This window comes from Cornus florida, unplaced genomic scaffold (assembly GCF_030987335.1).
Source record: "Cornus florida cultivar Cherokee Brave unplaced genomic scaffold, ASM3098733v1 CherokeeBrave_3.0.0_Hap2_Chr03, whole genome shotgun sequence".
Classification (NCBI taxonomy): Eukaryota; Viridiplantae; Streptophyta; class Magnoliopsida; order Cornales; family Cornaceae; genus Cornus; species Cornus florida.
Window position 1 is genome coordinate 78,647,008 of NW_026775573.1, and position 14,931 is coordinate 78,661,938.

General features: G+C 38.3%; 2 pseudogenes; one reads left to right on the forward strand and one right to left on the reverse strand.

Moving 5' to 3' along the window:
• Window positions 1-631: 631 nt before the first annotated feature.
• Window positions 632-730, forward strand: LOC132301926 (small nucleolar RNA R71; annotated as a pseudogene).
• A 4,513-nt stretch (window positions 731-5,243) lies between these two features.
• On the reverse strand, window positions 5,244-5,341 carry LOC132301968 (small nucleolar RNA R71; annotated as a pseudogene).
• Window positions 5,342-14,931: the final 9,590 nt, after the last annotated feature.

Below are 14,931 nucleotides of genomic sequence, written 5' to 3' on the forward strand. Positions count from 1 at the left end.
TGATTGAAATGATGATGATTTAAAACCTAGGGAACCTTGGCTTTGCATTGGTGGGGAAACATACTTCCCTTGAAAACCACCTTGGGGAGGGTTTGAGCCTTCCCCTTGGCTTTTCCAAGAAAAGTTTGGATGGTTCTTCCAATTTGAATTGTAATGAGTGCCATATGGATTATTCCCTTGATTAACAAATGTATCATTGACTTGCTCATGGGGCTCACTTTGCACATGTCCATGGGGACAATTGGAAGTAGAATGCAAGACACTTGAACAAGTCATGCAAGATTCATTAGATGCACGATGATGAATATGAGTAGGGGAGGAAGATACTTGATTCGCTGAATTTTGGTTGATAAAAAATTGATTAAACATTTGAGATAAGGATTTCATCTTGGCGGCTATGACATTGGAGTTGTCAACTTGATATAAGCCGACATTCTTCCTTCCACCTAGATTTCTACCATTTTTAGAAGATAAGGACCTATGTATTGAATTCTCAGTCATACTTTCATACAATTGCCACACATCATTTTCATGCCTATCAAGTTAAGAACCACCCATAGATGTATTAACCATACCCTTGTGATTATCCGGTAAACTTTCAAAGAAATATTGAACTAGTTACCACTTAGGTATGTCATGATGAGGGTACTTTCTAAGAAAATCATTAAACCTTTCCCATGCCTCATGAAACATTTCCCCATCCCCTTGAGAAAATTCTCTAATTAAAGTTCTCATGGCATTGGTCTTAGAAACTGGATAGTACTTTTTCAAGAACTTTTGTTGCATTTCCGCCCAAGAGGTTATCGAAAAAGGCTTAAGATTGTTAAACCAATATTTTTCCTTGCCTTTAAGGGTGAAAGGAAAAAGTTTAAGTCTTAAAACTTCTTCTGACATGTCCGTGTATGTCACAGTGGAACACACTTCAAGAAACTCATCCAAATGCTTATAGGGTTCTTCACTTGGAAGTCCATGATAGTTAGGAAGCATTTGAATGGTTTATGGTTTAATTTCATAGTGATGTGCTCTAAATGGGGGCAATTGAATGCAAGTGGGTGCATTGTATTCATTAGGCACATAATGGTCTCTTAATGCAATGGGAGGATTTACAACCGGTGGTGCTACTCGAACACCGTGGTTAGCTTAAAATATGGGAGGTTGTGGAGCAAATATTGGCCGAGGCATTCCCAATGGAACTTGGCCTTGTTGTTGTGGGTGAATGATTGGTTTAGGCATGCCCAATGGTACTTGGATGTTTTCATGATGCACATTAGGATGGAGGATGCCTTGTTGGTCTATGTGACCAAGGTCCTCCACATAGTCGTCATTCAAATCCTCCATTAGTGAAATGGAGTAATGAGAACTACCTCTTCCCCTAGGATTATGAATAACCGATTTAAGATGAAAATTAAGAGGGATAAGAGTAGGATTTAATGACCTACGACCATACATGCATTAGCAAAGACAAATAACAAGCAAATAAGCAAGTAACAAATACTTCGCCCCCACAACAAATCAATCAATAAATCTCCACATACAATGATCCCATGCTCCCATGCTTGAACAACATGCAAGGAAAAGTAAATTGCCTCTATGCGGGCTCACGATTTATCTAAGAAATGAAAAACAAGCCTCCACGCGGGCCGACAATTTAACTAGAGCTTGAGTTAGAAAGATCTCACAAAGGGTCCTTAAGTAATTTCAATTTAACTTTCAACTTTTTAGCCTTGTTTTGCAATTTTTTTTAGATTTTTAGTCCTTTTTGTGCTTAGCTTAGCTCCTTGCTTTGAATTCTCCTTTACTCAACTTCTTTCACTCAATTCACCTAGCCAAATAAAAACAAACACAATAAGTAACCAAAAATAAAAATAAAGTAAAGACACGATCAAAAGAGTACTAATTCCTAAATATTTCCAAAACATGGCGTTGCGAATTCAATCCCCGGCAACGGCACCAAAATTTGACGGTGGCCGTTCCTATACGCCAAAATAATGTAGTGAATGCACGGTTCAAGAAAAGCCTTTTGGGTCAAGTTTAAATTTATAAAAACCACCACTACCACTACTACTAATGTAGCAAGGGTGAGTAGGGATCGTCCCAAGGGATTAGAGGGCTACTAGTAATGGAAACAATGCTTAGGGTTAGTAGGTTGAGTGATCAAAAGTAGATTATTTGGTTGATTAAACTACAATTAAGATTAAACAAGTTCAATATAAAACAAGTAATTAAAGGATAGAGAAAACAAGAGAGAGAGGTCTTGGGACTTAGAGATCACCACTAAGCATCACCTTTCTATACACTTAACTCATAATTAATGAGGGGAAAAACATATGTTGAAACAATAGTGAGTGTGTGTGGTTGTTTCAATAAGCATAGATAACTAATTAAGTATATATTGTCTAAACAACACAATTAATAGCACAATATATCAAACTAAGCCATTAATCCTTCTTTAAGCTCACAGTCCAAACACATCATATAATTAGAGAAATATACTACTTGCATTCTTAAGTATGGAACATCAAATAACAAGCATGGGTTGTCCTCCCATTTAACAACTAAGGTAACTACACTACGTCTAAACTAATGACATGAAAATTAAACTAATTAAACTAAGGGAGAGGCACATTTTATCAAGAAATGAGTATGAACCATCAAATAAACCACAAGAGCATTCTATTAAGCACTATGTCTTGACAATCTCTAGATTTTTAGCATTAACATACATATACATGCATCAACAACATAAGAGATAGAGATAAACACATGAACATCTATTTTATCATACATAGACATATGGATAGAATGAAATGATCAATTGAAAGAATTAAACCACACAAATCATTGAATAAATAAGATCTATGTATATAAAGATGTCAAAACATGTATTACAACACAAATCCCTTCAAAAATACATAAATCAAGGTAAAGAAAGCATGCTTAGGGCTAACTCTAGCCCCAAGAGGATGTTTAACCACTTATAAATGGTGTCCTCCAACCCTCAAGAGCTATATCCATCGTAGAAATACTCTTCTTCTTGAGTTAGATGGAAGACCTCCCAAGAATGTGTCTCAAGCCTTCTCTTCTATTTTCTTCCTCTCTAAGAATAATAAAAAATTGTCTCTATCAATTCCTCCAAACATATGTGTAAAAGTGGCTCATAATTCTTATATAGGTAGCTCAAATGTCACACCCAATGGTCATACACAAGGGCTTCTCCAATGATTCCACCATGAGACAACTTTTAATGAGCTGGAAATTGATTTAATTCGCACTTAAGAGGGTTCGATCGATCGAACCTATGCTTAGATCGATCGAACTTAGCTGAGATCTATCAAACTTTTGCTGATCGATCCTTCCATGGCAGCACCTTTTTGGATAAGGACAGATCTAAGATATTTTGTGGAAAGAGACAAAAGTGGTAGGTGGGGTGGTACAACAGGATAAGATGGAATCTTTTTGATCGATCTAAGAATTGTTGGATCAATCGAACTTTGTGGGATCTTTGGATAAGGACAAAAGAGCTTGGATCCATCTTGGAGAGTTTAGATCGATGAACTTTTGATCGATCTAAGTATTATTGAGATCGATCGAACTTACTGATTTCCACACTTTGCTTCATTCTGCTTCCATTTTGCTCCTTTCTTGCATCCAGCTTGAGTTAGCTTCTTTTAAGCTCTTATTTGGCTGAATTAGATTATTTTGGGGATAAGCACCTAAAAAGAACAATATTACGAAATTAGTCTAAAATGGGAAAGTAAGATAGATAAAGGTCCTAGAATACCTAAGCTTAAGGGGTTTAAATGCGCACTTTTCAACGCTCATCAAACCTACTAATCCGACATTTGTTTCCATCACAAATACGCATCCAATCTTTTGGGACAATCCTTACTCACTCTAGCTATATTTTTAGTTGGAAGTGGTAGTGGCATTTTCTAAATTTAAACTTGGCCACACTACATACTTTTCCATGCAACTAGTTTGAGACACACCAAGTTTTGGCGCCGTTGCCAGGGATTAGGCACCGTCATATTTGGGAATTGATTAGGAATTACTACTCTTTTGATCTTGTTTTAATTTTATTTTTGTTACTTATTGTGTTTGTTCTTGATTGGTTAAGTGAATTGGACCAAGAGAGTGAAGCAAAGGGAAATTGAAAAGCAAAAGAAGCAAGAAGCCAAGTGAAGCTAAGCAAGAGCATAAAAATCTCAAAAATAAAATAAAAATTGCAAAGCGAAACAAGGCAAAGAAAAAAAAATTTGAAAAATAACTTGAAGTTGCTTAAGGACCCTTTGTGAGCATCTTTAAACTCAATCTCTAGTTAGATCGTGAGCCCACGTGGAGACAAGTCTTTACTTTCATAGATAAATCGTGAGCCCGTGTGGAGGCAATTTAATTTTTCTTGCATATTGTTCAAGGCATGGGAGTATGGGACCATTGTATGTGGAGGATTGTTGATTATTGATTTGTTACGGAGGATAAGTGATTGCTACTTATTTGTTGCTTATTTTTGTTTTGTTTGTGCATGCATGGTCGTAGGTCATTAAATCCTACTCTTGTCCCACTTGATTTGAATCTTGAATCCATTGTTCGTAATTCTAAGGGAAGGGGTAATTCTAATCATTCCATTACATCAATGGAAGACATCAATGAGGACCGTGTGAAGGACATTAGTCACATAGACCAACAAGGCATCCTTCACCCTAATATGCATCATGACAACATTCAAGTACCATTAGGCATGCCAAGACCTTTCATTCCACCATAACAACAAGGCTAAGTTCCATTAGAAATGCCTTGGCCAATTTTTGCTCCACAACTTCCCATTATTCAAGGCAATCAAGGTGCTTATGTAGCACCTCCAATTATGAATCATCCTCTTGCTTTGCGTGATCATTATATGCCAAATGAATATAATGCACCTATATACATTCAATTGCCCCCATTTAGAGCACATCACTATGAAATTAAACCGTAAACTATTCAAATGCTTTCTAATTATCAAGGATTTCCAAGTGAAGAACCTTACAACCATTTGGATGAGTTTCTTGAAGTATATTGCACCACGAAATACATGGACATGCCGGAAGATGTTTTGAGATTAAAACTTTTTCTTTTTACCCTTAAAAATAAGGCAAAATATTGGTTCAACAATCTCAGGCCTTTTTCAATAACTTCTTGGGTGGAAATGCAATAAAAGTTCTCGAAAAAAATACTATCCGGTTTCAAAGACCAATGCTATGAGAACTTTCATTAGAGAATTTTCTCAAGGGGATGGGGAATTGTTTCATGAGGCATGGGAAAGATTTAATGATTTGCTTAGGAAGTGTCCACATCATGACATGCCTAAGTGGAAATTAGTTCAATACTTCTTTGAAAGTTTGTTGGATAATCACAAGGGTATGGTTGATGCATCTATTGGTGGTTCTTATCTTGATAAGCATGAAAATGATGTTTGGCGTCTTTATGAAAGCATGAGTGAGAATTCAATGCATCGATCCTTGTCTTCCAAAAATGGTAGAAATTTAGGTGGAAGGAAGAATGTCGGCTTATATCAAGTTAACAATTCTAATGACATAGCCACCGAAGTCAAGTCTTTATCTCAAAAGTTTGATCAAGTTTTTCTTAACCAAAATTTAGTAAATCAAGTGCCTTCCTCCCTTAATCATGTTCATCATCCATCTAATGAAGCATGCATGACTTGTTCTAGTGTCTTACATTCTACTTCCAATTGTCCCTATGGACATGTGCAAAGTAAGCACCATGAACAAGTCAATGCCACATTTGTTAACCAAGGGAATAATCCCTATGGCACACATTACAATCCCGGGTGGAGGAACTAGCCAAACTTCTCTTGGAAAAGCCAATGGAAGGCTTAAACCTTCCCCAAAGTGGTTTTCAAGGAAAGTATGTTCTGCCTCCAATGCAAAGCCAAGTTTGTTCAATCATTACATGGAAACCAATTCTCAAACTCTCATTTTCCTAATCAATCATCTTACTCTCAAGGAAATTCTAAGAGTCCCACTTTTGAGGAAAAAGTGTTGACTGCTTTGGGTACTTTAGAGGCAAACACTCAATTGCTTCATTCCCATTCCTAATCCATTACTAAGCTAGAAACCCAAGTTAGGCAAATAGCTAGTACTTTGAATGTTAGAGAAAAAGGGAAAATGCCTTTAAATACCCCCACCAAAGCAACAATTTGTTATGGAGACCAATTCCTCATCGGAAGGTCACACAATTGAACATGTCAATGCAGTGACAACCTTGAGAAGTGGAAAAATTATTAACAATCAAGTTGGCGTCCAAAATGAAGTGAGTGAACCGGTGCAACCAAAGGTTGACACCCATCCCATTTCACATTTTATTCCTCATTCATTGCATGTGCATGATCATTTTGTTGAAAAAATTGTGAAAAATGATTTGAAAAATTCTTGTGTTGAAAATGTTGTAAAACAAGATTTTGAAAAAGCTTTTAAGCCAAAGGCTCCATTTCCGGATGCCTTAAAAGGATCCAATTCTCTTGAAAAGCAAAAGACCAAAGTGAATGAAACAATTGAAGTGTTTAGGCAAGTGAAGATTAATCTTCCCCTCTTGGATGGAATTAAATAAATTCTGGATTATGCCAAATTTTTAAAAGATCTTTGCACCCAAAAAGGGAAGAACAAAAGCCAATCACCAAAGAAAGTGGTCTTGACCAAGCAAGTAAGCTCCATTTTGTAACATAACACTCTTCCAAAATTTAAGGACCCCAGTTCACCTACTCCTTCTTGCATCATTGGTGACCATGTCATTAACCTGGCTCTTCTAGATTCAAGAGCAATTGTTAACCTTCTTCCATATTCAGTGTATGTTCAATTGGGCTTAGGAGACTTGAAACCGACGTCGGTAGTTTTGCAACTAGCCGACCGATCCATCCAAAAGCCCCAGGGTATTATTGAGGATGTCTTGATTAAAATTGATAAGTTCTTCTTCTTGGTTGATTTCGTTGTCATTGATACAGAACCAGTCTTAAATCCCAAGAATTAAATTCCCGTTATCCTTAGCAGTCCATTCTTGGCAACCGTAAATGCCAACATAAATTATAGGACGGGGATAGTGAAATTTCATTTGGGCATATGAAAAAGAAGTGGAATATATTTAATCCAACCCTGAGTTCAATAGACAAGCATGAAGAAGTGTGTGTTGTGGAAAAGTGTCTTGACAATGAATTTAAAAAAGTTGAGTCTTTGCTTGAAAATGGAATTTTCAAAGGTTTATCTTGCAAAATGATTTCAAAGAATGTTGTTTTGAAACCAAATGTTGAAAGGGCATGGAAGCCCAAGAGTTACATTAACAAAGGACCATCAATCCCCTTTGAATCAAATCCAACAAGTTCTTTTGAGAACCATTTGTTGGGTGGGATTCAAAATGCCATTCACCCTGTCAAGGAGGGGATGCACAATAAGATTTTTGATCCGAGCTAAAAGAGCCCAACGTCTTGCTAGAGACGTTAAAGACTAGTGCATTCCATGTTGACAACCCTATTCCTCCCTTATTTTTGTTTTTACAAGTTCTTGCGTCATCTAGATATGAGTTACATTGAAAAATCTGGTTTAAGAGCCATTTTCTGAATTTTGAGGACTGCCAGGGACATTTTGATCGATCAAACTTAAGTTCGATCGATCAAAGCACCACTTTGATCGATCGAATCACCTGTGATGAGGACTCTTTAGTTTCCATTTCGATCGATCAAGGTTAAGTTCAATCGATCGAAATCCATTTTGGATCGATCAAAGTTAAGGGTTCGATTGATCAAAGTTCTTTAATTGATAAAAAATGCGTCATTTGAAATTTTTCAGAAATCCCTTTGGCAGTTGTTAAGCACCGAATATTGTATATTCAAGCGCCCTTATTTGCATTAGTTAAGTCCATTAGTTGGTTTTATTGTATAGATTATCTCCAGTGCCGTGTTTCTGTTTATTTTCAGGTTTGTCTTCCAAAAGGAAATAAAATGGAAGACTTTAAAGGCTTTATGAAGATCAAGTCATTCCGGGCCTTTGCGTCCCTTAATTTCCAAGAAGAATTTGCCAAAGTGGGTTCATAAAGACTTTCTATAAAACAAAAGGGCAGATGATACTCAATGACCCAAAGCCAAGATCAAAGTAAAAGAATTTCAAAGCATAAGAGAAGAAAAATAAACTCCAAGGTACGAACGAGCGCTTATCCAGTGCCTTACGAGCACTCGTTCGGCAGTAATGAGCAACCAGCACGCACCACTATGTCACACGAGCACTCGTCATTCTTACGAGCGCTCCAATCTAAGGCAGAAAGAAGCAAGCTATCTATGAGCGCTCGTAACCTCTCTTACGAGCCTCGTCTCTGCAGCTCCGAACAATGAGAAAGAAAGCAAAGGCATTTACGAGCACTCGTGCTGCGTTCTATGAGCGCTCGTCCAAGCACTGTTAACCCACTTGGCTTCTTGATCCTTTCAATTGGATTCCCTCCTTAATTAGGTGGCAGGAAAAACACTTTTAGGGGACACAGACCTCAGTTTTTGGGTGCTTTGGTAGACATCTTGTCTACAAAAGAAGGCTTGAAGCTTATAGTAATGGATCTCACATTTTTACAAAATCTAGAGAGAGAAATATTAGAGTTTAGAAGGTTTATAGGTCTTGGAGCTCTTAGGTGCGAAAATAGAGGGTGAGACCACTTCTTCTCCTTCCTCCTTTGCATCCATGGGTAACTAACTCCCTATCTAGGGAGGTGATGAAGCCCTTCCATGTAAGAATGTCTTAATTATCTTGTCTTAGATTTTTTGTTCTCATGGTTGTATGGCTTACATTTTCATGGTGAAAATGGAATTGAGATTGTGAAAATGGTTTTAATGGCATGTATTTGGGAACCTTGTTAGTCCTTGGCTTAGGGCCTCCCTTTGATGGATTAATCTTGATTTTTAACTTCATGTGCTTGTATCATTTAATTGAGGGCTTGATAATCTCTAGCTTAGTGAGCATGCCTAAGGCTACACCCTAGTTTAGGTAGTTCAAGCATGCAAATCTTTGATAAATTATTCTTGCTTATTGAATTCATAGATTTCTTGAAGGAATGTAGTAATTTGGTGTTGTCACATTCCATGGTCACATATTTACATTGTTCCCCCTAGTTAACCTCAACTAACATGTTAAATAGGGTAGGTAGTGGATTCACTTCCCTAGTCCTCTCTTTATTATCTTCATCTTATTAATTCTTTGCACTTATTGTTTTATGCAATTTCAATTCCTAATTCTAGTGACAAACCAAACAAAACTTTATACCCCTTTCATCAAACCAAAAATGAATTTAAATACCTTGGTTGCCATAAACTAGCAGTCCCAGTGGTTCGACTTACCCGTCCAATAGCCTTATTTTACAATGATTTGTGTTATTGCAAAGGGTTGATTATCATTGGTAGTTGACGAGACCGACCAATTTTTGGCGCTGTTACCGAGGACTGCAAACGGTTTTGTAACCGAGGTTTTAGGATTAACTTTGGTTTGATTGTGAATATTGTGTTCTTGTGGATATTTTCTTGTTGGTTTCGATTAATTTGTGTTTCAAGTGTTCTTGTGAGATTGTTGGTACTCAAGGCTTGCTGTGGGAAGCTAGCAAATTTGTAAGTCTAAAGGACTCCAGGTAAGTTTTTGAAGTTCTAGTTTCAAAGTTGTGAATATTTTGCATGTGGTTAAATTAGAGATAGTTAAATTATGAAATCCTTGTCAAGGTTATTTATTGTTTCTCTGTATTGCAAAGCATCAGTCCTTGTCGTGGCCATTTAATTTCTGTCTCTGATAATTAAGGAGAAAGGGAACATCGTATGTGGAGGTTATGGTGATGAATTGTTATGGTTGTTGTAAATTGTGCTATTAATGTTTAGCCGTAGCCCATTGACATAAATTCGCTTGAGAGGACTCTTAGAAGAAACCTTAGGGAATCTGCAAATATAAGAGGAATTGAACTCGAATTTAATACAATGGCTGAAAATGAAGAAAATGTCAGGAATGAGGGGATTAATAATAATAGGGCTGAAATTCCCAATGTTGTTCCTATGACTCTTAGGGACCATTTCATCCCTACAACTTATGCCTCTCCTTCTTGTATAGTGATGCCAAACATCGATGCAGCCTAATATGAAATCAAATCTAGTACAATTCAAATGCTTTCTTCCTTTCATGGCTCGGAACATGAGGACCCCTATAAGCACCTTGATGAGTTCCTTGAAATCTGTTCTACCATCAAGCTTAGGGGCTTCCCTGAAAATGCTCTCCATTTCTATCTCTTCCCATTTGCCTTAAAAGATAGGGCAAAATATTAGTTGAACTCCCTTGCTGCAAATTCCATCACTACATGGGCTCAATTGCAAGAAGAATTTCTAAAAAAATACTATCCAGTGAGTAAAACCAACCTAATGAGGCATTCCATTCTTAGCTTTTCGCAAAGCAATGGGGAACAACTCCATGAGACTTGGGAAAAACTATAAGATCTCCTTAGGAAATGTCCCCACCACCTAATTCCAAAATAGCAATTGGTGCAAGCTTTCTATGCTGGTTTAACCGACACCCATAGATTCATGGTTGACTTATCATGTGGAAGGATGTTTATGTCTAAAAGTGCGGATGAGGTATGGACCCTACTTGAGAATTTGAGTGAAAACTCATTGCAACATAATTCTCGTAGTGCTCCAACCTCAACCAATACAAAGAACACCAACTCTTGTCAACTAAAAACAATGAGAAAAGAATCTTCTCAAGTGGATGCCATAGCTCACAAATTCTATCAATTAATGGCACCATATCTCTCTCCTTCATTGTCTCAAAATTCGGCAAGTGCGGTGTGTGCATCATGCACTAGTCGTTGCCATCTCTCAAAAGATTGCCCACATCGGCGCAATTTCCTAGTCCCAATCAAGAGCAAGCAAATGCGATGTTTTCTAGGCCCGAAAACAATCCTTATTCTAATACCTACAATCCGGGATGGAGAGATCATCTGAATTTCTCGTGGAGGCAACAAGCCTCACAAAATTCGTAATTTCAAAATCAAGGGCAGCAAAATCAACCCTCTTCTCAATTTAAAAATAGGCAATTTCAGGCCTCTTCAAGTTACCGTCCCCCTTATAATCTAAATGTCTCTAATCAACCTCCTGTGTTTCCAACTGATGAGATTTTGGCTACAAATAAGCAAATGATGGAATCCCTAAACAAGTAAATGATGGAATCTAACAAGCAACTCTTGACATCATTGCAGCCCACTCTCCAAATGGTTCATTCTCATACTCAATCCATAGCTAAACTTGAAAATCAAACAGGATAAATAGCTACTTTAATGAACCAACTGCTTCAAAGAGACAAGGGAAAACTTCCCTCTAAACCATTTGAGAATCCTAAATGGATACATGTGATTGACAAAGCCCCTCCCCCGAGTAGGCCTACTTATGAACAAGTCCAAACAATCACCACCCTTCAGAGTGGTCAAGTTGTGGACAGTAAGGTTGATGGAAGAAACAATGACAAAATTCTTCCTCCCAAAAATCCAAATCTCCTCTCTTCTAATCCAAAGCTCACTCCTGAAAATCCAAATTCTAGCATTGAAAATTCCAAGCTCATCAACCCAAATGTGGAGACTTCTTAAGAGCCTAAGGCTCCATTTCCTCAACGTCTCCAAGAGTCGACACATTTTGGGAACAAAAATTGTAAAATTCAAGACATGTGGGAAGTCTTCAAGCAAGTAAAGATCAACTTGCCTCTCTTGGATGCTATCAAGCAAATCCCTCCCTATGCAAAATTTCTCAAGGATTTATGCACTCAAAAGCACACTTCAAAAAATCATTTGCCAAAGAAGGTAAGATTAATTGAAAATGTGAGTGCAATCATTCAGCACGGTGCTCCTCCAAAGTATAAGGATCCGGGCGCCCCAACAATCTTATGTGTTATTGGCAATAACAAGATAGAAAGGGCCCTCCTTGACTTAGGAGCTAGTGTGAACTTGATTCCATATTCAGTTCACTTACAACTTGGGTTGGGAGATCTAAAGCCAACTTTCGTAGTCTTGCAGCTTACTGACAGATCGTTTAAGCACCCACGAGGCATTCTTGAAGAGGTCATAATCAAAGTGGATAAATTCTACTTCCCCGTAGACTTTGTGGCTCTTGACATAGAACCGATCCATGATCCAAAGAAGCATATTCCCGTGATCCTCGGTAAGCCATTCTTAGCTACGGCTACCGTTTTAATTAATTTCTGAACCGGGGTGATGGACATCGCCTTTGGAAATATGCAAGTCAAACTCCATATCTTCCATGCAGCTCAACATCCTTCCGATGAGGATGATTATTTTCTTATTGATGTGATAGATGAAGTGGTCGAAGAATCTCTCCCCATCATTCTAAGTAAGGATCCTCTTGAAACTTGTATGTCTCACTTTGACTTCTCAAACTTTGATATTGACCAAGCTATCCAAGAAGTAAACTCTTTGCTTGACATTAATGCTATCATGGATTTTTCTCCTTGGAAAATACCAAGAGAACTACTTCCCCAACTTTCAACTACTCCTCCAGTCCCTTCCTTAAAATCTCCACCACAACTTAAGTTAAAGCCGCTCCCGGTCCACCTCAAGTATGTGTTTCTTGGAGCAAACAAAACTCTTCCAATCATCATTGCATCAGACCTTTTAAAGGACCAAGAAAATAGCCTTTTAGGAGTGCTACAAGAGCACAAAGAAGCTATTGGCTAGGTAGTGGCTGATTTGAAAGCAATCGACCCTTCTCGTTGTATGCATCACATTCATATGGAGGATGATGCAAAACTATCTAGAGAGGTACAGTGCCGGTTGAATCCCAACATGAAGGAAGTGGTCATGAAAGAAGTGATTAAGTTATTAGATGGGGGAATCATCTACCCCATCTTTGATAGCAAGTGGGTGAGCCCCACTCAAGTAGTTCCCAAGAAATCTGGTCTCACTGTTGTTGAAAATTCAGCGGGAGAACTCGTGCCTCAATGCACCACCACAGGGTGGCGTGTGTGCATTGATTACTGGAAACTCAACTTTACCACTAGGAAGGATCATTTCCCACTTCCATTTATTGATCAAATCCTAGAGAGGCTAGCCGGTCAAAGCTACTACTATTTTCTTGATGGTTATTCCAGCTATAACCAAGTGGCAATTGATCCTCAAGATCAAGAGAAGACCACATTCACATGTCCCTTTGGAACATTTGCCTTTAGACGCATGCCCTTTGGGCTATGCAATGCACCGGTAACTTTCCAAAGGTGCATGATGTCCATATTCTCTGATATGGTCGAAAAGTTTTTGGAAGTTTTCTTGGATGATTTTTCCATCTTTGGATCTTCCTTTGACTCATGTCTCCACAATCTATTCCTTATGCTTCAAAGATGCGAGGAAACAAATCTGATTCTAAGTTGGGAAAAGCGCCATTTTATAGTCCAAGAAGGCATTGTCTTAGGACATGTCATTTCTAAAAGGGGAATCGAGGTCGACAAGGCCAAAGTCAAATGGATCTCTAATCTTCCTCCTCTAAATTCTGTTCGACAAATCCGTTCCTTTCTTGGTCATGCCGGTTTTTATTGCCGTTTCATCAAAGATTTTAGCAAAATATCCCGGCCTTTGTGTAATCTACTGGCATAATCCGATTATGCATTGGGTGCGGTTTTGGGCTAGCATATGGACAAGCTTCCGCATGCTATCTATTATGCTAGCAAAACTCTATCTGATGCTTAATTGAATTACACCACCACTGAAAAGGAATTGTTCGCCGTGATGTACGCCTTAGATAAATTCCGCTCTTACCTTCTTGGATCCAAGGTCATTGTCTTTTCGGACCATGCCGCTCTTAAGCATTTGCTCACAAAAAAATAGACCAAACCCTGCCTAATTCAATGGATACTTTTACTCCAAGAGCTTGACATTGAAATCCAAGACATAAAGGGGATAGAAAATGTTGTCAGTGACCACCTCTCTCGCTTACTCATTGAGAAATCGTCTGAATTCGCTACAGTTCGTGATTCCTTTCCGGATGAGCAACTGTTCTAGATATCTCATTCATATCTTCCTTGGTCTACGGATATTGTCAACTACCTTGCGGTATGAAAAATTCCGTCCAAATGGTCCAAACAAGAAAAAGACCGCCTCTTCTCCTAAGTCAAGTATTTCTTTTGGGAAGATTCGGAACTATTTAAGTATTTCCCGGATCAAATCATCCGGCGATGCATTCCCAAATCCGAATTCACAAGTGTCTTAAATTTCTGCCACACTCTTGCTTGTGGGGGTCACTTCAGTGCCAAAAAGACCGCTGACAAAGTCCTTCAGAGCGGATTCTATTGGCCTTTTTTATTTCGGGATGCTTATAACTTCTGTAAATCTTGTGAGCATTACCAAATGCTCAGGTCCATGTCTAGAAGAGACATGATGCTCCTCACTCCTATCTTAATCATAGAAATTTTAGATGTGTGGGGGATTGACTTTATGGGACCATTTCCATCTTCTTATGGCTATGAGTATATTCTTGTAGCGGTGGATTATGTGTCTAAATGGGCTGAGGCTGAGGCTACCAAAACCAATGATCATAAAGTTGTGGTCAAGTTCATTCAATCAAACATTTTCAGTCGTTTTGGTATGCCCCGAGCACTCATCAGTGACGGCGGATCTCATTTTCGAAATCGCTATCTCAAGTCCGTCCTTCTTAAATACTCTGTCATCCATAAGGTTGCCATACCTTACCACCCTCAAATGAGTGGTCAAGTGGAAGTATCTAATCATGAGATCAAGCATATTCTGGAAAAAACAGTTCGACCAGACCGCAAAGATTGGTCATTACGACTAAACAATGCACTCTGGGCCTATCGGATAGCGTATAAGACGCCCATTGGCATGTCTCCATATCGACTTGTCTTTAGCAAAGCTTGT